Raw genomic sequence first — 23,972 nt, 5'->3', positions numbered from 1 at the left:
GATTATGTTGTTCCTAACCCTAACCCAGTGACTCACACTATAGATTTATAAGTGTGGGAGCAGTGAAAAGAACTCAAAGAAGTAAACATGAATGCAGATCAGCCAGGACATGCTGAATTAAAAAGTAGAATGGGATTCAGCATCATTCTAAAATAGCTCTGGACTTCTGTGCTTTCATAAAATCAGCAGTATTGGAGATCTAAGTTTCCCCATTGGAGGGAACTCTTGTCACACTTTTCAACTTAACTCCTAAACTTAAGATACAATAAAAGAGATGTTAGTTGGTGGTTTCGCAGTTCCTGCTCCAGACTTTAGAGCAGAGGTCTTCAAACTTGGCAGCTTTAAGACGTGTAGACTTCAACTCCCAGAATTCCTCCTCCAGTCATAATAGCTCAGGGATTCTGGGAGTTGAAGTCCACAAGTCTTAAACTTGCCAAGTTTGAAGACCCTTGGTTTAGACTGTTCCCTCAGAAATCCATATCTCTTCAGCATGATATGAGTGAACACAGTATGTGTAAAGCTACTTTTTAAAGTTTTCTTTCCACTTTGTCAGAATTTGGGATGCTAGAATTTTTCTTACTTCAGCATCATGAACAGCTTGAGTTAGACAATGAATTCTGCTCTGTTTCTAACATTTCAAACAACTAGAGGAGAATACAATTGGAGAATACAGTTTGCTTCCAGGTCCATTTCAAGGTGTTGGTTATTACCTTTAAAGCTGTACATAGCGTGGGACCAAGTTAGTGAGCAACCATCTTGTTCCAATTACATTGACTCATATCACCCAGTCAAGTAGTAGGGTATGTTGCAGACCCAATTAGTCAAAAATAAAAAAACTCCCTATGGAGTAACTTGCCCCCAGAGGTGATGTAGGAGCCCATTTTGCTGGCTTTTCAGGAGAGAAGACTTGGGAACTAAGAATGATATACAGGTTTGGGTTGGTTGGTTGATGGCTTGAAGGCAATCCCTTTGTATAAATCCCTTTATAGTTTTTGTACTCCTGTTTTTAACTTTGTTTTTATCTATGTCTCTTTGATATGTCTGTGTGGCTTTCATTTGTAAATTGCCAAGAGTCATGTAGGTGAGATAGGTAGGTATATACATTTGATAAATAAATTAAAATAAAATAAAATAAAGCTTGGATTAGCTGTGAACTGTTTCTAAAGTGGTAGTACGGAAATGTTTTAAATGTATTAGCAAATGAAAACATATGTCATTAATACCAAACAGAATTTATTAGCAAATGAAAATATATGCCTAAATGCTCTGTTTATGTCAGAGTTGAAATTTAGTCTTTTGAATCCTAAAAGCAAATTAATTGTATTATTGCCCAATTAAAAAAAAGATCCCCAAAGCTTTAGAAATCCAATTCATGAATTAGATGCAAAACAGTTTGCATGATTTTTAAACAAAAACAAAAGAAAAACAACATTTCATTCTTCTAATCCATGTGGGTTCTGAGCTATCTAGAACCTTGGATCAGATAAAACGATAAGTAAAATCAATATGAGGTGTGGGATTGTAAATGTAGCTGCAATTCAAACCATGACATCTGCTAAATTGCAGTCTTAAAATAGAATGTGGGAAGGGCTAAAGTCATTCAAGGTGCTTAGATGATATCATTGTGTCCAAGACTCTTGCAAGGGCAAGAGAGTGAAAGAGGCAAGCATAGAGTAACTGATTCTTTACATAAAATCCATCCATCCAACAGTTTGTAGGCTACTCATAGAAACAATGTTCCCAGTCATTAAATCCTCCTATTTATTCTTCCTCCTTTTCCCTTTGTTTTCCTTATGCAAAAACATTTGGAAGATCTCAAAACCATGTAGGGTATTTTGTGGCTCTCGGTTGGCCTAAAAGTACAGGTAATCTTTGACTTACGACCAAAAGTGATTTCTGTCATTAAGTACGGCAGTTGTTAAATGGGTTTGGCTTTATTTTATGACTTTTCTTGCCCCAATTGTTAAGGGAATCACTGCAGTTGTTAAATTAGTAACATGGTTGTGAAGTGAATCTGGCTTCCCCATTGATTTGGCTCATCAGAAGGTTACAAGGGATGATCACATGACCTCAGAACACTGCAACCAGCCAGTGGCCAAGCGTCTGAATTTTGATAATGTAACCATGAGGATGCTTGCAATGGTCTTGTGAAAAACGTTTTTAAGTCTCTTTGTGGGTTGTAAGTTGAGGACTAACCTGTAATATTATGACTAAATGTGCATTTTAGACTTCGGAACAGGCAAATCAACTTTTTCAAAGGTAGATGAAGAGATATAATTGACTTCTGATTACAGGTGAGAAGCTGTTCTAGGAAGCCAGGAGAAATATTAAAGTTTAATTTAAGTCAACTGTAAGATTAAAAAGGGAAATTTGGTGGTTTTCCAGATATTTAATTGTCATGCTACTCTTGCATTACATTGAAAACCACAATTTGCTGACAACTTTTGGAAAGCTGAAAAGAGGGCTATAATATGTTCACTTTGGGTTTAGAATATATAAAACAGAAACACAGTTGTGAAGAAAATTGCTGCTTTATTTGCCAAGTTTGCAGGAAAAATAAATGTCCAAGTTAATGTGGTATAAAGGCAGAAGATTCTCATGTGTAAAGTTGTCTTATTACAAATGCTCCCTTGGTAGAAATTGAAGATAACACATGAAAGATTGGATTAATTTTCTCTTAGTGAGAAGTTAACTTAACAAGAAAAGAACTTTTTAAGGATATTAAGGCTCCAAATAAATAGAAGATTTTCTAACTGAAAAAGTTTGCACTGCAGTTTCTGTGGCAAATAAATGTGTTATTTTAAATCTACATAAACGATAGATGTTATTTTTTTAACTTTTTATTTACTTCTTTGTTTATTTAGCACATTTCTAACCTACTGCAATAAGAGAAGAATTCAATGCCATGCAAAATACATTTTTAAAAAAGATATTCATGATTCCAACTTCACAATAAATGCAATTAAAATTAACCTACCAAATATAAAAATGGAAATAATAAAAATAGAAGCCAAGGATGGCATTTTAAAATCAGGGGGCAGGTGGCTTTTAAGTTCAAATGTGTTCATTTGTTTCTTGCCAAAAGCATAACCGTGCCACAGTAATAAACATGTAAATGATATAGAGCAAACATGAGCTTCTATGGTAGGTGAATGGACAGTACAAGTAGCATGCAGAGTATGTGTCCCTGTTCTGGCCTAGGCTTCCCCAACAACACGAAGCTGATTCCTCGTCCCGAAAAACCCCTTTTATTGCGTTTACAGTGACTTCCTCTCCAGCAAAGTCCCAGCCAACAGTCTTTCAAGATATTTCCCAATTACCGACCTTTATCAGGCTTGGAGAGTTGCCAGGCCGATATCTTTCAGACGCCACAATGTAGCAAGAATGCAGAAACAGATCTTCACCCAAATGAACTAATTGTTTCCTGCAAAACCCCACTCCCCTTTCGCTCCCCTTTTATTCCTTGTGGGAAAGGTCATTCATCGTCCACCTGTGGTTTTACTCCCAAGTCAACCCTTGTTCCTTAGCTGTTCCCTTCTTCTGGCAATTCTGCGTATGCACACACTGGGAACAGGCTCCAGCTCTTCTTCTGCCTCACTAATGTCTGACTCCAAAGGCAGCTGATAACAGTCAGAAGGCCCTGGCCTCATCTCTGCCTCCGATGCAGAGCATTCTTCAGAGCCTTCCCCAGACTCCAGGACTGGCCCATGTTCCTCCCCAACCTTCTCACTGTCTGAATTTGGCTCGCTGGTGGGCCACAACAGTCCCCATCTCTAAAATGTCCCAAATATCATGTGATATGATCAGTATGACATGATCTACAAATCCTTTAATAATAAATGCATGAGACCAAGTGTTCTGTCAATACTTACATGGAAACCAGGGAAATCTTCATGGTGATGTCTCTGATATGAGATTTTGGTAAATGTTTTAATATTCATGCAAAATAATTTAATAGCAACTGGCATTAAAAATGTTGCTGACTCCGCAACATAGGCCACAAGGAAAAGAATCAGGCAACAAAAACAAAATATTCTTTTATCTGTGAACTCTGTACAACATTAAAAGGCTCTTTCCACAGATGTCCTGCAACATCCATGTTATCTTCTTCTATGTAATGGATGATACTGTAATGGATGGCATGAGAAGTATGGTTATCTTGCAACCAATAATACAGTTGAACACTTAAAAAGAAGAACCAAATTTGTACTAAGGATATCTGTTATACATACAGTATCAATAAGCAAGTTATCTTTGATACAAAAGTGTGATGTCAAAGATGCTGATCTTTATGTGCAATCTTGAATGATGTAGAAGTAATATTCAGAGATTTACTTCAGAACATCTTTCATTACCTTAAGTTAAATTTATCTTAAAGAAATATAATCCCATTTTATGAATTACTAAGGTTGTTTACCTACTCCAATATTTAAAAGTATTTTAGATAGTATTATAGTATAGGCCCTGTCCTATTGTCCCCAATTATTAGTTTCTATTTCATGTATTTAAACTTATGTTTATTCTTATTTCTATTATATTGTAAGCGTTTGACAAAATAAATAAATTATCAAAGCATGCACTAGAGAAAGTTGACTGAATTCTTATGCTGCTTAGCATACACTATGCTGTTTGCTATGCTGAAAAAAATGTACTTTATATACTTTAAGTACTTAAAATACTTCATAGGCTGGTGCAGTGTGTAGAATGCAGTATTGGAGGCTGACTCTGTTCATTGACCAGCTCAAGGTTGACTCAGCCTTCCATCTTTTCAAGGTTGGTAAAATGAGGACCCGTAAAATGGGGGTGATATGCAAATAATGCTTGCATTGTAAACCACCCAGAGTTCAGTAAAAGCACTATGAAGCGGTATATAAGTCTAAGTGTTATTGCTATTTTATTAAATCAAGCCACAGATCCACATATGGAGGTATTCACAGTAATAATTGGAAATAAAATTTAGATGTCACTTTTTCCAACTCGCGGCATCCCATATGGTTTGGTATCCAGCTTCTTTTTTTACATGTCTCCAATGAAAAAGAGCCTACCACTTCCTAAGGAAGTCTCATCCATGCTTGAACAATTCTTATCTTTAGGAATGATTTCCCAAACTCCCCAGAAAATCAGTATCCTTGCAATTTAAGCCCACTGTTCCATAACCCACATTCTATACTCATACATTTGATTTGTTTTCCAGAACCACATATGTTCTGTGGTTTTTGTCTATTTTTTCCTCTTGCCCTACATATAGTATTTACTATTCCTCCCCATCTCTGTATCATTCACAGATCTCATAGTGATGTTTTCTACCCCTTCATCAAGTTATTTACAAACAGAATAGAATATAGAATAGAATACTTCATTGTCACTTTTGAGTATACACTAATTGGCATACATTAAAATGAAGTTACCTTGCATACAGCTCTCAAAGGGTCTTCACCTGTAATATAAACATAAACATGACAAGATAAATAAATAACATTTATAAATATATTCAACAGTACAGGGCATAGGACCGAACCCTGTGTATGGCATTCATCATCTCTTATCTATTTTGTCAAACCCATTGATCTATACTACATTAAAACTATTGGGTCCACACTGATATGGAGTCTAAGCAGAGGAATCATGATGCAAAATGACAATATGAATATGATAATTATATACTTGCATCTCTACATCTAACACCAATACATGCATTGTGGCATCGTCATGCATGCATTTCCCTTTCTACGCTGGTGCTTTGCAATGGCCTGGAACAAAACCAGAGTACAAATCTTCAAACATGAAAACAGCTGCACACTTTTTTCATGCTTGCGCTAGATAAATACATATCTGTGTATCTATGTAAGTATGTGCAGAGCACCAGGATTAGCTTCCAAAGCAGCAGCAGTAGAAGCCAGGAAGAAGATGTAACTGCTTTAATAAATTGAATCATTTGTTTTGGGGGAGCTCCCTTGCACTGGTATGATGTAGCTCTTGTGAAGGTTTTGCATTGTACTAGTTCTTGCTACTGTGAATAGTTGCAATGATTTTGAAGTGCGTCTATTTACTAAATTGTTGTATTGTGTGTATTCAAAAGTTAATTAATTCACAAAGTCACATTTAATTTCTTTTTAAATGCTGAGAGCATTTTAAAACCAAAAACCAAAACTGTCAAATTTTTGTGGAAAAAAAAAAAGCTCTTGCCAGCAATGGGAGCTTATTGGTTCAGCCAAAGTAACTCATTTGCATATGAGATTAAATGAGGCCAAATATAAAAATAGCTCAATTATGTTTACATCTGTTCCCCTAAAGACATCCAAATGAGTCTTCAATAGCTTATTTCTTACTTAAAGGAGCTCTATTAATGCCAGTAATACCCCTAGAGTAGCGATTACCTTCAAGATCGTATTCTTCATCTGTATTTGTGGAGGTTAAAATTTTCAGATTGATTGCATGTTAGCAGCTCTACACTGAAGTGCAATACACAGATTTTATATGTGTGTGTGTGTGTGTGTTTGTGTGTGTCTACTTAATGGTGCAGATTAAGCAATATGGCAAATGAAGATCCACACAATGGTTGTGGATACTATGACTCTTTAAAGCAGCTGGGTCTTTTTCCAGGATTGCATGGATGCTTTTTGCATTTCTAAAACACATTTTAGGGATCAGATCCATGGCATTACCCAGTCCTATTAATCATGCATTACAAGAAATGTTTTCTCAAAAATTTTGCTCTGTGTGTGTAGAGTGTGCTTGCACAGCTGCCAAAAAGCTATTGTGTATAAATTAGCCTGCACCAAATGATTATTAATATGCTTACTTTGATGGATAGTGAATACGAATAGTCAATATTTGCTTTGAAATCTGCATATGTATTACTACCAAACAACTGCTGAAGAAATGTTTGTCTGATTGCTTTTGTGTGTGTGTGTGTGTGTGTAGTTTGGTGTCCAAACTCTTTTTTTCCCCTCCCTTTTCTTTCCCTTTTTATTCCTCTTGGTAGTTCATTTGATTCGGCAAAGCAGTTGATATAAGTTTGTTTACTGATATACAAGACGTCATAACAGTAGGCTTGTCATCACTACTGGCAAAACCCCAAAAAGTCAGCCAAGCCAATCTTAGAAAATGCAGTTCAGACAAGGCCAGGTGCTAGCATTGAAAACAGTGACATCCGAAACGGAAACAGAAGCTGGCACTTAAAGAGTCAGAGGGCTGTATCCTAAAGACTAGGAAAAGTATTTGGAATAAAACATAAATTGGAATAAAAAAGGCTTTGACTCAGCCAACCTTAAAATAAATAAATCTGGTAGCCTGAACCATCGTTTCTCGTTCTTGAGGAGTTTCTGTTTTCTTGCATGAACAGAAAAAAAGTATAATATTAAACCCACAGTGTTGCTTGACTCTTCCTGTGGAGAAATATGGATTTATGACAGATTAACCAAGAATTGTACAGGTATAATCAAGCCCTAATCAAGGTGTTGCGAATCTGATGCAAATGTCACAGCCTTCAGCTACAATCAATGGTAGGAATATTTGTAAGATGTAGTGACGTATCAGGCTCATGTATGACTGCATTAATCGAGCGTTTCATTTTTAAAAAGTGGGTACTAGCACTGCACTAACATTACTCAACCTCTTCAATAAATAACTGGTTTGGGGGTTTATCTCCTGCTCAAATTTGCCACTGTGTTGTTTATTTTCATTTTAATGTTTTATGAAACATAAGATTGTCGAGTTGGTCCTGTTCATTTGGATTTCACAAATTCCCTAATTCATCTCAGTTTCCATGGAAACTTGAATTCATCTGACAACAAGAGAATAAAGGCAAGAAGACAGTTCTTCAAGGATATAAATAATCTCAGTATTCCATGGATTATATACCTGTCAGAAACAATGAAGGGACTAATATTTTCAGTTGTGTGTTTACCTGAACTTAAAATTACAACATCGGGAGAAAAACGGCAAAAGTGGCAAGGGCTAATGTCACAGGCTGTGTTTGTTAATAATCTGTGCTCTTAAATTCAGACACTGTCTTAAACATTGGATGGATATTTAGGATACTTGGAAATAGAAAAAATGATATAAATTGATGTTAAAGGCTGTTCCAGTTTAAAAGAAATTAAGAGCCTCTGTACTACCCTAAATAGCAGCCTAAGAGTTGCTAGAATTCTGTTGTGCAACTTTTCCCCTAATATTTATTTTAATTATAAATTGAAAATTCACGTTTTATAGCTTGCAAGATAACCTTGCATCTTGCAAGATAATTTGGGGGGCAGTGCTGAATGTAACTACTTTGGTCTTGAACTTTGATTTACTCATGCATTAGTCTGCCTTAGTATTAATGTCCTGCATGTTCTTTAACCTATTCTGACAAATGAAACTATACAGTAGCTCTTTTCCAATTATTACTTGTTTTTCTCGGTCTCACATTCTATTTGTTTTCAATTCATTTGACATTGTTCTGCATTATTAGGCTTCTGGCTGATGATGGCAGAAGAGATTCTGCCGAAACGTTGCTACAACTTTAAAATCACAACTACAATGACGTGGGAAAATACCCGAACAAAGCTGAATGCCATATATATATATATATTTTCTGAGGTTCTCGCGGGTATTTGTATGTGGATCTTTGGTTGTTTGGGTTTTTTCCCGCGTAAGGATCGAAGTATCTAGGCAACGTTTCGATGAAGTCTCATTCATCATCTTCAGGCTTCTGTCTTCGGCTCTGTGCTTCTCAGAGTGAGTGTGGGTCTGGTGTCATTCTTCATGTTAGGTACTCGTCTGTTAGGTACTCGTTCATGAGGGCGGGTTTGGAACCAAGCCCCCTCCTGAACAGAACACGCCTCCAACCAATCAGAACACGGCTAACCCCCCAACCAATCAGAACACAGCCAAACCCCCTACCAATGAGAACACACCTCCACCCAATCAGAACACAGCCAAGCCCCCACCCAATCAAGTTCCACCCCCACTGGCAGTTAAAAGGAGGAAGCAGCTGCAATCTCCATTACTCTGAGAAGCACAGAGCTGGAGACAGAAGCCTGAAGATGATGAATGAGACTTCATCGAAACGTTGCCTAGATACTTCAAATCTTACGGGAGAAAACCCGAACAACCAAAGATCTACATATATATATATATATATATATATATATATATATATATATATATATATATATATATATATATATATATATATAAAAACTGTTTTCAATTTAATCAAAGTGTAAAAACTGTCACGGAGCATTTTTCTTTGTTTTTTTCCCCTTTAGAAGCAGATGTCTAACAGACAGTAAGGGAGATAGATTTTCTTAGCAAAGTTCCTGGGCAATGAAATTGTATCTTGAAATAACGTTTGTATTATTCATCATTTGTTACATGATTTTGTTACGAGGTACAATTGCATAATCTTTGGGGGTAGTCAAAGCTTTATAACTTACAAGACAGAAAGCAAAATTAAGCCTAATGTGGAATATTTTGCATTTCACAGTGTTGACTAAAAGAATTGCATCTTATTATGGGTTGAGATTATTATTTTAAATGACCCTTCCTGTTATAGTGGTATGTAATAGTTGGTAAGACTATTTTACTTGTTAGTTATTTGATGTTTTTCTCTTTTGTTAAGAGGATTTTCAAATTATTAGCACAGAATTACTAACCTACTATACTTATTCATGGTAAACCAGGAGTGACAAACTTTGCCATGATGATGCAATGGTTAGAATACAGTATTGCAGGCTAATTCTGCCAACTGTCAGCAGTTCGATCCCGACCAGGTCAAAGTTGACTCAGCCTTCCATCTTTCCAAGGTCAGTCAAATGAGGACCCAGATTGCTGGAGGCAATATGCTGACTCTGGAAACTACTTGTCTGTAAAGCACCATGAGGTGGTATATAAGTCTAAGCATGATTCTACTGCTATAGTGCACCTGTCTTTTACGATTACCAATTATCTAGAAAAAAAATAGTTATGGTTGGTATTGGAAAAACAGAGGCGGGGATGCTTTTTATCTCTAAACTTCCTTAGGATTATGATCTATGGAGCAAAACTAACATCTATTGAAGTTGGAAAGATTAACATGTCAGCATTCCAACCAAGCTCTCCATTTCAATTCAGCATTCAGAGACAAAGTTCATCCGAGTAAGAATTTATTAGAGAAGTCATATTGGCAAAACTCAAATCTGAATTCCCACGTTTTCCCCTGCTATATTAAACTCACACCCAACTCCGTTTCTGATGATACCCAAGTCACACTCTCCAATCCACCTCCATTCTGAATTCCCACCAAGTCCAGTCATTCTCCTCCAAACTCCAGCGACTCGGCCTTGGGCTCTGGAGAATGTTGCTGTGGCTAACCTCTCTTTCTCACTGTACTTGCATTCCCACAATTACCCATCCTCTCTTATGGCAGCCCCAAATCTGATTCAAGATGGATGGGGGGGGCAGGGGCTGACATAACATTTTGCTGATTCCAAGTCTGTTCTCAGCCATAGTTGCTTACTAGTTTTTTGCATATCTATGGGTCCATGCAGACATTAAATGTCATGGAGGATTGATTTGTGGCTAGGGTTATTCTGGGTGACACACACCCCACTAATTCGGTAACCTATTATCATTATTAGTTTATATACAGTGGTTCTCTCTTCTTTATCTTAGGTTCTGTTGAATTGTCTGTGAGCTATTCAAAATCACTTAGGTAAAATTGGGCAGCCCTCCAAAAGTTTTAGGTAAATAAATAGATATCGCAACAGAGACTTCAATTTCCAGAATTCCCAGGAACAATCATATGGGCAGGTTAATTTTGGAAATCCTCTTACCTGGAATTTGACAAGGTAGGAAAACACTGGTCTATATGAATATTATAATAGGGTTATATTCTGGACCCAGGTAATAGGCAGTAAACAGCAGTATCATAGTGGTTATCTACATTGGAGAACTTGAAGTGCAATGCTGCTTTTATCTTTTGCCACAAATACTATTTCACAGTGTCATTTTCAAAATTTGATCTGTTGTGTGAAGAAGACAATGTTACAGATTTCACTACCACTAAAGAAAGAGCAGCTGTTTGTTTTTGCAAACTTTTCAAGCGTCTGTACCAGCTAATCCTTGTAAATATGGAAATTAATTTCGAGCAACTATTTCTAGTATTAGGAGACACAGAAACCATTAAGAGTGCTGTGGAAGTATCAATTATCACTGTATCCATTTAATGCAATTTAATTTGTCAATGTGGGCAAGCTGAAAATATCTGGATTTCAACTCCCAAAATTTTCAAACAGGGAATTCTGAGAATTGAAGTCCAAACATCTTAAAGTTGCCAAGGTTGAGAAACATTGCATTCAAAGGTGCTTTTTCAAGAGGTTGAAGAGAGCTGAAGAAGCTTCTTGGATGAGAAGCGAAAAGTCTTCAGAGAAAAAAAAAAAAGTCCAATGGCCTCTTGAAAAAGCATCTTTGGGACAAGCATTCAAAGAAAGAATATAGAAAAGAATTTCAGCCTCAAATGAAAAACAAGATTAAAAGTTATTCCAAACTATATCTTGTCTTTGGTTAAGTCCCCTCCAACATCAAAGATAATGGAAATGTCAAAAAATATTTACCTTTTCTTCACAAATACCAGAAATATTTCAATGTGCTTCATGAAAAGCAGTGACATATTTCCCACACAAGGTGCAATTATAAATGTAGCTTATATCCTTTTAAAAGAAAAGCATGTTACAACATATAGCATAACTAAAATCTTCTCTTAACTGAAATCAATACGGTACATGTTCCCCAAATATTTTTAAACTTCTTCTATGTAGATTTTGCTGTTGTTCCTGCATTCACTTTTTACATTTTTTTTAGAGTTTTACCATTGCATTGTTTGTTTAGATAAAATATACAAATCAATATTTTGGCAAGCACATACTGAGTGAAGATGCAAAACTTGGAAACAATAGAATCTGGTCTCTATCTATGTTTAAAAGGGTATTTTAACAATTATTACTGAAGCACAAACATGTGGAATGCAGTATTTTCTGAAAAATTCTACTTTTTAAAATTGGTTGAATTATTTACATGTTATTATTATCCTTAAAATGAAAATATATCAGTTGGATTGAATTTGCAGGAAGGCTTGTATTTTCTTTCTAAAAATCTAGAACACGGTTGCCCCCAAGTGGAAGTTTAGTAATATACGGTACCCAGGATGCTTGTTTCAAGGGCAGCTTTCTAAAAAAAAAACATTCAAATGTATTTCAAAAGCATTATCTCACAATACTAGCAACTATGTTCTATTTCATATCAGTTATTACTGGCCCTCATTTATCTTATGCTATTACCTTATATGTGAATTAAGAACACCAGTCTTTACACAACAACAGGAGATATTTAATTTTAAATGGATTAAAAAATATGGAATGTTTTTTTGCCCCTTGCGTTCTGAACTTTAAAAGGAAAACAAAGCCCTGTCCTGCCAATAAGCTACTTAAGAAGAAATTAAACGGGCTGCATTACCCATAATTTATCCTTCAATACTAATTGCTCTGCTTGCAAGCAAACCTCCTAGTGGTTTTAAACAAACCCATACTAATTTAGAAACATTCTTTTTAAATTTTTAAAATCCTGCTTCTAAGGCAGCTTCTCTGCAGTGTGAATCAATATAAATGGGAGACAGGCTTTATCCTAGTCTTGCAAGCTTGGAAAGAAAGAAAAAAGAAGGGAAGATGTAACAGGTTGAAGTTTAAAAGGGCTCTATGCAGTTGGATCAGGCTGAGTTTCCTTGTTAGTGATGGTTCTTAGTAGTGCTATAGTATTTGATTTGGCAGATTTTCTAGTACATAGATCCTCATCATGCTTTTAACTTTTTTATGTTTCAAAGTTGCAAAGAACACTTTCTAAAACTGATCCTTCACTGGTCAAAGAATAGCACTGGTTTCTTTTCCCTGAGTATTAATACCATTTCCCCCAGGATGCAGTGGTTGCGATCTTCCATTAATTCTTGGTTCACAGCCGCTGTATTTTCTTTCAGTGAAATAGCCCTTAGATAATTGGCAATAAATGAAGTTGCATTCTCTATCTAGAGGGGAGAAAGACTTCTTGCAGATACTTTTTCTATCAACAGAGGAAGTTAGTTTTTCTAACCATAATGCCTTTTGCCCACGAAACTAGACGGTGCTTATCCTCAGCATTATTTCACATTCTCAAGAAAATGGCTTCTCTGCATCATTAGACTATAACTATGAGGTTTGGTTTGGTTTGGTTTTAAAAAAATAACTATGTTCCTTCCTTGGTTATTGGGTAGGAAAGCAGAGAAGGAACATCTTAGGTGACAATAAGCATTTTCCATACTTATGTGGCCTTCAGAACTAATTATTCCTGAATGGAAATTATTGCTTTTAAAGATCCATTTATATGAAATGGATAAAGCATCTCATTAGAGAAATAGAAAAACACAAATGTAACAATGCAGTTTAGTGTCAGTGCTTCCCAAACTGGTTTTTTTTTCTCCTTACCCAAAACCACTTATCAGAAACTTCTTTTTTACCCAATGTAGGTGAAATGCTTTGAAGTCAGTTTAAATATCCATGTTGTGATTGGGTTGTAATGGGTTTGTATGCCTAAAGAAAAAACACTTTTAGCCAATTTTGGATAATTTACCCACATTTGGGAAACATGGGTTTAAAGCAACAGGCCATATCAAATCCAAGAAAATCTATATTTTCAATGTCAGGAAATATATTGGAATTGTGTGGCTTATACATTCAAATAAATAAATAGTGTTGAGTTCTATGATAAATTGGATAATCAAGGGGAAGGAATACAATAATGTGATTTATGCTAGCAAGCAGGAGATTTCTAGTCATGCCTTATCCATGAAAGGGTACCCTTATCATGAACCTTGGGCTAGTCATTCTCTCTCCACCCAACTCACCTCACAAAGTTGTTGCTGTGGAGAGAAAAAAGAGGAAGTGTATTGGATATGTTTGCCATTTTGAGTTATTTGTAAAAATGATTATCATACTTTTGGGGCGGCCCTTTTTCTGGATAAGTATACAACATTAACATTTTTGATAGTTTACAATCAAAGGTGGTATAGGAAAAATTATATTTATATGAGCTACGATGGTGCAGCGGTTAGAGTGCAGTACTACAGGCTACTTCTGCTGACTGCCAGCTCCTGCAATTTGGCAGATCAAATCTCACCAGGCTCAAGGTTGACTCAGCCTTCCATTCTTCCAAGGTGGGTAAAATGAGAACCCGTAACGCAGTATATAAGTCTAAGTGCTATTGCCATTTGTTGGAAAATAAAATCTGAATCTTCATCAGATATAATTACAATTTAAATGTAGCCAACATGAATTTTAAACTTGTGTAATAGCGAATTCTCTATTCCCAGATTAGACTGCTCTAGTCCATCTTCTATGAATTCTGTATGTTTATTAGCAAAGTTGTTCCACCTGATTTTAAAAGGAATTTTTTTGAACCTGGAATAGTATGAATGTTTCTCCAAAGGAAGCATTCTAAGCAATCCAATATAATTTGTTCCCCAATGCCATTTCAATCAATATATAATGATTAACATGAAAAGCAGTACACATAAACATGTAGCAGGCTGTTAGGTTATGTCTCACCGGCAGATTGTATGTGATATTTTTTTGTCTTCAATATTTTACCTTTTCTTAAAGAAGACAAAAAAGGAACAATTAAGTTATTCAGCAGAGCATTCCTGTTGCTGTGGTAAACATCCAGTTATACAAGCAATGCCATTTTTCAGTCTCTAGCTTAGAGACAAGGGACCCATCAAGTATTTACATGCTTAGATGATCAGATTTTTAACTTCATGGCCTCTAATTAACAAAGCACCACACAGTGATGTGCCTGTGAGACTTGATAAAAGGATAGGAAAGTTTTGTTGTAGTTCACCGGCAGCCTGTGCAGACAGCAGTGGACTTGGACAATGGGGAAGATCAGACAGTCAGGGAGTCTGAAGAGGACTCAGACGAGGGTCCTGCATTCAATGCAGAGATGGGGCCAGGACCATCTGGGAGTAGGGTGCTGACTCCAGAGCCTCCAGAGTCTGGCAGCAGCGAGGCCGAGGAACAAGGGGAGCCTGTTCCCAGTGCCCATGTGCGCAGAGCTGCTAGAAGGCAAGAGCAGCTGAGACAAAAGGGGTGACTGGGAAGTAAGGCTTGGAGGTGATTGCCTCTCCCAAAAGGTATAAAGCAGAGGTGATATTCTTCCTTCTGGAGAACTGGTAGTGGAAATTTCAAATAGTTTGGAGAACCGGCAAATACCACCTCTGACTGGAGATTTTACAGTATCCTTCCCCTGCCACGCCCACTAAGCTATGAACCAGTAGTAAAATGTTTTGAATCCCACCACTGGTATAAAGGACAGGCAAAGGTGATGAAACCTTTGCAGGAAGCAAAATCGTTTGTTCTGTTCGGATTAATTCTTGAAGCTGTGTGTGGACTTTGTACTTCACTTGTTTTTTATAATTCATTTGGCACTCTAGCTGTTGGCAGCAATTCAAAGGAAAGAAAGGTGAGTGCTTATCTCGAAGGGACTGTTTGGGACTCATTATGGGCTGGGAATGAACATAATTCCCAGTGTTGAAATAAAACAAGAGTTGTTTTAACTAATTGTGTGCTTAATTACAGTCTCAGGAAGCCTTGGTCAGAACAAGTTTTAAGAATACAGTTGTCCAATTAAGTGCTCCAACTTAGAAAAAAAAAGATTATAGTTTTCATGTGACAGCCTTGGTTTTTCATTTAGTAAAATATTTTAATTAGTTCAATTCATTAAATGGATTTGGATGATATTATACAACCATACACACACACACACACACACACACACACACATATGCAAGCAATCACCAATAAATGAAATCGCAAAGAAGCTCCTGAAGTTTAACACACATTATTAGATGCCATTCCTTTTCTGATGTTATTATGACAGCTTTAGTGTAGCTTTCTAGAAGACTACAGAATGACACAGAAATATATTTAATTTCAGTCAAAAGTATTTATGGAAAAATGGAGGATGTAGAAGGAACTCTGAAAAGTGAATTATTTGGGCTTCCTTACATTTTCTGTCATCATCTTACAGACAGATATTTAGGAAGGCCATAATGATCCATAAATCTCACTGGTAATATAGACTTCTAAGGACAAAATTAAGATAGGGGCCATTACAGCTTTCAGATCAGCTTCTTGTATGTAGTTGAAAGCCTTAGTAAATATTCATTGGTTGGATCCAAATTAGCCATGCTTAGAAGATCTATTGAAATAAATAGAAATTATTAGCCATAACATAATTTCCGTTTATTCTAATAGATACTGATTATTTCATGTTTTTGCCCTTTGGGATTTACCTTGGCATGGCTGATGATATGATATGTTTTAGTCTCATGCTAGTGTCACATTTTTAATATTTGAAAACAGTAGCTTAAAGTTTTTAATTTCTCTTCCCCGTTTCCTAACCCGCCTTTTCTTCCTTAACAGTATCATTGCTTCAAATCACAGAATCTTTAGAGGCTTTGACTGGCAGATTATACAGAATCAATAATATTAAACTCTATTTAAGGATGCTGGCTGTTGATAAAAATAGGATCACCAACAAGATCACCAATGTCCAATGATGGATATGGCACAAGAAAAAGAAGTGTCATTTTCAAAGTTGTCTGTAGCCAAAATAATTTTTTAAACATCAATTAATTAGCCTTTGGTCTAGTGGTTTGAGGCAGAGGTCTCCAAACCAGGGGTCTCCAAACTTGGCAACGTTAAGACTTATGGACTTCAACTCCCAGAATTCTCCAGCCAGCTTCTGGCTGAAGAATTCTGGGAGTTGAAGTCCACAAACCTTAATGTTGCCAGGTTTGGAGACCTCTGGTTTAAGGCATCAGGCTAAAAGCCAGGAGTTCTAGTTCTGACTTAGGCATGAAAACCAGCTGGGTGACTTCGGGCCAGTTACTGTCTGTCATCCCAACGCACATCACAGAATTGCTTTTGTGGAGAAAATAGGAGGAAGAAGGAGTGTTACGTATGTTTGCCACTTTGAGTTATTTATTAAAACATAATAAAGGTAGGATAAAATAAATAAATAAAAAGAATTTAATTATTCATTGATTCAACTTTGATGATACCCAGTTCCAACTGACATTGTGTTTGTTAACATATCTAACAAATGTGATCCAGCTCAATAGCTGTCAACATTTCTTTTTTGTTTTGCCAGTCTTTCCTTCCTCCAACTTTGAATGCCTCATTTTATTAACATCAAATGATAACCTCCATTCAATCTCAGTATCAGGATACATCTCTCTCTCTCTCTCTTTCTCCCTTCCTCCCTCCTCCCCCCTCCCTCCCTATCCTTTTTATAATCCATCTATTCTATATGTTTCTCTCTTTCTCTCTCTCTCTCTCTCTCTCTCTCTCACACACACACACACACACACACACACACACACACATGCAGGGAGAGAGGGAGGGAGGGAGAGAGAGTAATTGGCTTATAGCTAGGTAGTATCAGTCCATTGACAGAATATTTTCTCTTCTGGAGAGGCTTTATGAGTGGAAAGATATTATTTTTCAGGTGTTCTTTCTGTTCATTCAGCTTTTTGATTGGAGAATTATTCAGATAGCATTCAAAGTCTCTCTTTTTTTTAACTTCCTACTAATTTGCTACTACTTTTCACAACTGGAATTGTTCATGGGGTGTGAACAAAATACAGCCCCTTCTAGGCATGGATAGCCAACCTAGTCAACGTATTTTGTGACCACATGAACTTCTAAGATTTTCACTTTTTTTTTTTTTTGAAACGGTGGCTGTTTATGTCCAATGTGATGCATAGCAAGGTATTTATCGATAAAGCCTTTCTAACAAGATGCCATTATAATAGTGGAAGATTTGGATCCTTATTTAATTATGCTTTGGCTTTGGACCCTAAAAGGACGACAAACGAGCAGGCAGGCTACAATGTGAAAAATCCAAATCTATGCTTTTTTTCCCCTCGCATGATGCAACATTATCTACACAATCCCTCATACAAACAATTCCATAAAATTAGAATTTATAATATCATGGAGGGGAAGATTTATAAAATCAAACACTATAATTTCTCGTTTAATTTTTATCCTAGTCCAGGTGCACGCATGTAAAAAAGCTTAAGCTGTGCCGCCCGGACAGCTGAAAAGCACTGCGTGCGAGTGCACAGCGTTTGAAAAACCTCTTTTTTTCCTGCTTTTTCAACCTTAGCTGTGCCGCGCAAAGCAGCTGAGGTTGAAAAAGCAGGAAATAAAGGACAGGTAAGAGCCCAGGCCGGGGGGTGGGCCAAAACAGCATCAGACACTGAACTGGTTCGGTGTCTGCTGCTCTTCAGAGCTACTGGTTCTTTAGAACCAGGCAAAACCGTTAACATCCCACCCCTGCTTTGAGTGGAGGGGGTGTGAGCACACAAAAAGTTCTGCACTCAAATACTAAGCCTGTGGCCTTTTCTATTAATAGCCTGAAGATAAGGCTGTCGGAGAAAGAATATAGAGATGGGATAGCTAATATTGGCTATGACAGAGCTCAAAACCAGATTAGTAATTATAGGAAATAAATGTGACAGTTGTGACACTAGTTAGAAATAACACAGTATCATGGATGGTAAGGAATAACAAGTGGAATCATAATCATCAAAGCCATATAACTGATACTGGTCCTTTAGGTTATCTAGTCCAGCCCTCTTTTCAGTGCAAGAACAAAAAATCAAAACAGCCACAACAGATGCATGAATCTGTGAATTCATGCAGCTGGATGTGGAAACCACCACTTCTCTGGGTAACTGAGAACTAATCTTGATATTAGGAGGGGTTTTTTTCCCCTCAATATGCAATCAGAATTTGTCTTTATGTAACTAAACCTCCCCTGAAGATAATGTGATGTGTTTTCAGATATTTGAAAATGTCATCTATATCTCAGCCTTCTTAAGGCTAAACATTCTCAGTGCCTCTGCTGTCTCTTTGTAGAGTTTAGTTTCTAATCCCCTGGTGATCCTTGTCTTTTTCTGGACCTGTTCGATCTTGTTTGATTTTTTTAAAAACTGTGGTTGTTTAGAATACAGTGCTTGAGCTGGGATTTGACCAAGCAGGATAAACCAAAACAATTTCTTCCTTTGAGATAGAAACTATTCTAAAGACATAGAAATTGCAAGTTATAGAATTTTAGGATTGAATGCAGAGGTGGTATTCAGCAGGTTCGGACCAGTTCTGGAGAACCGGTAGTGGAAATTTTGAGTAGTTCAGAGAACTGGCAAATACCACCTCTGACTGGAAATTCTGCAGTGTCCTTCCCCTGCCACGCCCACCAAGCTACACCCACAGAACCGGTAGTAAAAAAAAATTGAATCCCACCACTGATTGAATGGTTCTTTGGAGGTCTTCTTCGTATAAAGAATGGTTCTTCTTCATATAAAAATGGTTGTTGAAATGGGTATGTCTAGTCTGATGAAAAGAAGGACTAGGGGTGACATGAGAGCAGTGTTCCAATATCTGAGGGGCTGCCACAAAGAAGAGGGAGTCAAGCTATTTTCCAAAGCACCTGAGGGCAGGACAAGAAGCAATGGATGGAAACTAATTAAGAAGAGGAGCAACTTAGTATTAAGGAGAAATTTCCTGAGAGTTAGAACAATTAATCAGTGGAACAACTTGCCTCCAGAAGTTGTAAATGCTCCAACACTGGACATTTTTAAGACGAGATTGGATAACCATTTGTCTGAAGTGGTGAAGGGTTTCCTGCCTAAGCAGAGGGTTGGACTAAAAGACCTCCAAGGTCTCTTCCAACTCTGTTATTCTATTCTATTCTACTTTACTTCTATTCTACTCCAACTTCATGTCGAGGGCAGGAATTCCTGACCATCTCAAACAAACGGGAGTCCATTGATTGGTTGAAAACCTCCAGGGCTAAAGTACTCTCAACTCCATGAGGCAGGCTGTTTCACTGCTTTAGTAGGTCTCACAGTCATAAATTTGAGTTTGGATCCCCCTTTGTAACTTCCACTCATTAATTATCGTTTTATTCTTGGTCGGGTTGCAGTCTTAGCTTTCTGTTCTTTAGGCTACAGATACACAGATGCACAATCGCTCAGAAGATTTATGTACTTAGCCTTTCATCATTTTTGTTGCTGTTCTTCGCCCTTCTTAGTTTCCTTATAATGTGGTGATCAGAACTGGACACAGTATTCCAGATACTGTTTGACAGTACAGCTTAGGGTAGAAGTATAACTTCTAATGATTTCAACACTGTATGTCTCTTGATGCAGTCAAGATTGCATAAGTTTTTGCGACTGTAGCACACTGGTGGAACACACTTAATTTCTCTTAATCCTACTGCCAAGCCAGGTACTTCCTATTATACACCTGTTTATTTTTATTACCAATGCAGAATCCTATATTTCTCACCACTGAACTGCATTTCATTGGGAAAACCCATTATTCCATACTGTCAAGACCCTTTTGAAACCTGAAATTGTATTATGTCGTCTTCAGAATTTGATGATCATACTTTCCTAGTCTGTGATATTATGAAAATGTTGACCACTTTTGGAGCCATGTCATCTATCTGACTCGCTTTCAGCACATGTTACTGGTTATTAATTTATTTTTATTTCAATTTCCCTAAAGAATTTCCCCCATCTCCATTTATTTGTTTCCTAAGTTAAACCCTCACTCTTAAATTTCCTTCTGTTGTTTTCAGTAATTTTTTCTATCTTATTATTTTAAATATCATTGCTGTCTTGTAGAGTAACGGCCATTGATAAAAATAATGAGGCATATCACCCCTCTTGATTATGTTTCAAGCTTGTGTTCATAATAATTCTTTATATAGCCCTGTGTTCTTTATAATTCAGGTATAAAGCCTGTGTTCTTTATAATTCTTTATATAGCCCTGTGTTCTTTATAATTCAGGTATAAAGAGATTTGTGAATTGATATTCCATTTGATAGCTGTTTAGTTGTCTACACGTTTAAGATGCATATCATGACAAGAACAAAATGATCAATAAGCAGCAATGTGAAACAAGGTTATTGTATGAACTAGGACAGGCTCAACTCTGATTAGCTTCCAAAATGTGATGCAACAGAATGGCCACGAATGTAAGGTTATTGAAAGGCTGCAGAAGAAAACCCAGAACTGGACTGAATTGTTTGTTTTGTTTGTTTTACCTGAGCTTTTAAAAGCAGTGCCCTTGTTGTAATCCCTTGCTTTGTTTCTTTTTGTGGTCCATTTTCCACAAATTCTCTCCTCTATCCCCACAGGGTTTAAATTATACAGTTTCTACTTTTCTTGCTTGCATAGCAGACAATGGGAACCGGAGCTTCCAAATTGTGACCGGATAGTTCCATTTTGACACTGCTGTGGGCTCATAAAGTTTAGGAGAATAGGAGCAGCATGAGTGGCAACCATCACACCTTGTAGGACTTTTCCCCTCCGGTCCTACCAGGAAGGGGGGGCGGGAGAGGAATGAAGAAGCAACCCTTTCGTATTGCAGTTCCAGACACAAAAGACCGAGGCTGTGATGGTGATCACTTTCACACCTTTCCAATAAAGATCCCACTCACTGGAACCAGAGTATGTACATACTCATGGGTTATGCCAATCAATCATATGATCAAGATTCCCTTGGGATTTAGTTTTTCAATGTTGATCAGGTCAGGAAACAGATTCCACAAGTCATAATGGAACCATATTTTATTGATATAGGTTGTAGTAACAGAATCTTGAAAGCCTAGAAATAATTTTAGAGAATTAATAGTTGTAGGGGTTTCTTTTTCTTTCTTTTCTTCTGTTCTGAAATCATGTTTTGCTAACAGTTCTCCATAGTTTCTCCAAGGTCTTCTCTACTATTCTCTATACTTGGTTGAAACATGGGTCTTTTTGTTTTTTGTTTGTTTGTTTCCTTTACTTCTTCTCCCCCCCCCCCCTTTACTTAGCCTTTTAGTTATTTAATTTAATTGTGGCTGTTTAGGGGACTTGGAGCCAGAAAACTCACTGTAATTTGCTCTCTATGTTTTTTTTCCCCAGAAGACCTTTGTGAGGTTGTAGCTAAATGTGTCTCTTGAGATCCTTACTAAGCCCATTGCAGGAGAATTGAATACTACATTAAATCCAGTTTACTATGATGTCACTCTTGGAATTTTCTAGACCAAACAAAGGAAGAAGTAAAACAGCATTACTTTCCTAGAGATCAGATCTCAATATTTTCTAAAAAGGTCAACTTTGCTGATCAGCATTCTGATTACCAAAACCTTGAGCCTCTTTCTCAGATTTAACAGCACAGAACAATGAACCTCTCTCAACCCATTTGCACACCAGAAGATTCTAAAACAAGCTAACCTACAAGAAGTAGCAGAAACCTGACCCCTAAGGGACATCTAAAATAGACTTCTTCGACTCTTATGCCTCCCTGGAAGGCATCTGTCTTCTGTAGGCCACTATATCATCCTATATATATTAAAGACAGACATTTAAGTCATTTCACAATCAAACGATCCCATTTTCAAGGACTTCAATGTATATTGCTCTATGGAATGTCTCTTTCTTTGCTGTTAGGAAATTATACATTCGATTCATTGTGAAGCTCCATTTTGTAAAGTGGAGATGGGACATTATTATTACCTTTATTGTCAGAGTGCATATGTACAATGAGATTGGCTGAGCCTCCCTTCATGCACACACACCCCCAACACAACTCACAGTGGGGACAGAAGTCCCTAACCCAGTCCCAATCTTATTACACTATGTGACCTTGTTGCACAATGCATCGGCCCCGCAAGTCTGTGTTATTTTCCGTTCAGGAGTCTGTCAGCCCATGGGTAGAAACTGTTCTTCAGCCTGTTGGTGCAGCTGGCTATGCTTCTATATCTCCTATCTGATGGAAGGAGAGTGAAGAAGTGCTGACCGGGATGTGAATCGTCCCTGAGAATATTTCTCACTCTTCTAAGGCAGCGAGCCCTAGTGATGTCATCTAGTGGTATCAGGGAACAGCCCACAATGTTTTGTGCTGTGCTGACCACCCTCGGTAATGGTCTTTCTGTCCATGACTGTCAAGCCAGCATACCACACCGTAATGCAATATGTGAGGGCCCTTTCTATTGTGGACTGGTAAAAGGAGGATCCTGCTCACTCAGGCACCAATTTAATGGGGAACAGAAGAAAAAAATGTATTGGCCCCAGTTGCACACAGTTGTATGTATTCTTTCTCTACCCATGAATTGTAAAATGTTCTTTCTTTAAGGTCTCCTTCTTATTTATTCTAAAACTGGGAGAGAGTTATCTCAAAAAGTTCTAACCCTACCACCAGAGCACCTAGGTAGATAATTTATATGGGGTATTATTTTTCCTTGGTGGAAAATTAATCTTCACAATAAGTGTGTTGAGTTTTCAAGCTGAATACAGAAGAACTTGAATCTTCTGTATTCCCAAACTATATTCATCCCATACAATTGGCAACCTCCTTTAGAGACCCAGCAGAGTTGTGTTTATAATCTGTTTTTTAAATAAAATATGAACACTTTTTTTTTTAAAGCAAAGCGCTTTGTAATAATCCTACCCATGAGCATGATAGAAAAACACATCTACATTATTTTGGAATAATGGAGCTAAGAGTCTGTAGACCAAGAACTAAAAAATTGTCATTGGTTTTCACTTCATTGTGCCCCTTGGTTAACCTGCTAATCTTACGAATAGCCAGTTTCAAAATAAATGAAAAGGCATTATCTTTCTACGTGCATTTTGGAACACTCAGTTCGGAGGAATAAAGGTAACATTTGAAAAATTGTTCATGTGGTTCGCTTCCCCCCTCTCCTCAGCAAAATATTTCCTGCATCAAAGTTCAGTGAGTAGAGGGAACGTCCTCCTCGGCTTACTCTCATAGCCTTTCTAAAAATATCATAATCCCTAGCAAGACACTATTTTAAGAGATTCGTATTTGTGGGATATATCCATGGGAGGCTTATTTTTGACATG

General features: G+C 37.1%; 1 protein-coding gene across 3 annotated transcripts in view; it reads left to right on the top strand.

The window, feature by feature from the left end:
- The window catches only part of PRKG1 (protein kinase cGMP-dependent 1), an 878,222-nt gene that overhangs the window by 795,997 nt on the left and 58,253 nt on the right, over nt 1–23,972 (top strand). The window lies entirely within an intron of this gene.

Source organism: Pseudonaja textilis, chromosome 4, assembly GCF_049901715.1.
Source record: "Pseudonaja textilis isolate UNSWEBS1 chromosome 4, rPseTex1.2, whole genome shotgun sequence".
NCBI lineage: Eukaryota > Metazoa > Chordata > Lepidosauria > Squamata > Elapidae > Pseudonaja > Pseudonaja textilis.
Note: the sequence above shows the minus strand (reverse complement) of the source record. Positions and strands in the feature narration are given on the sequence as shown.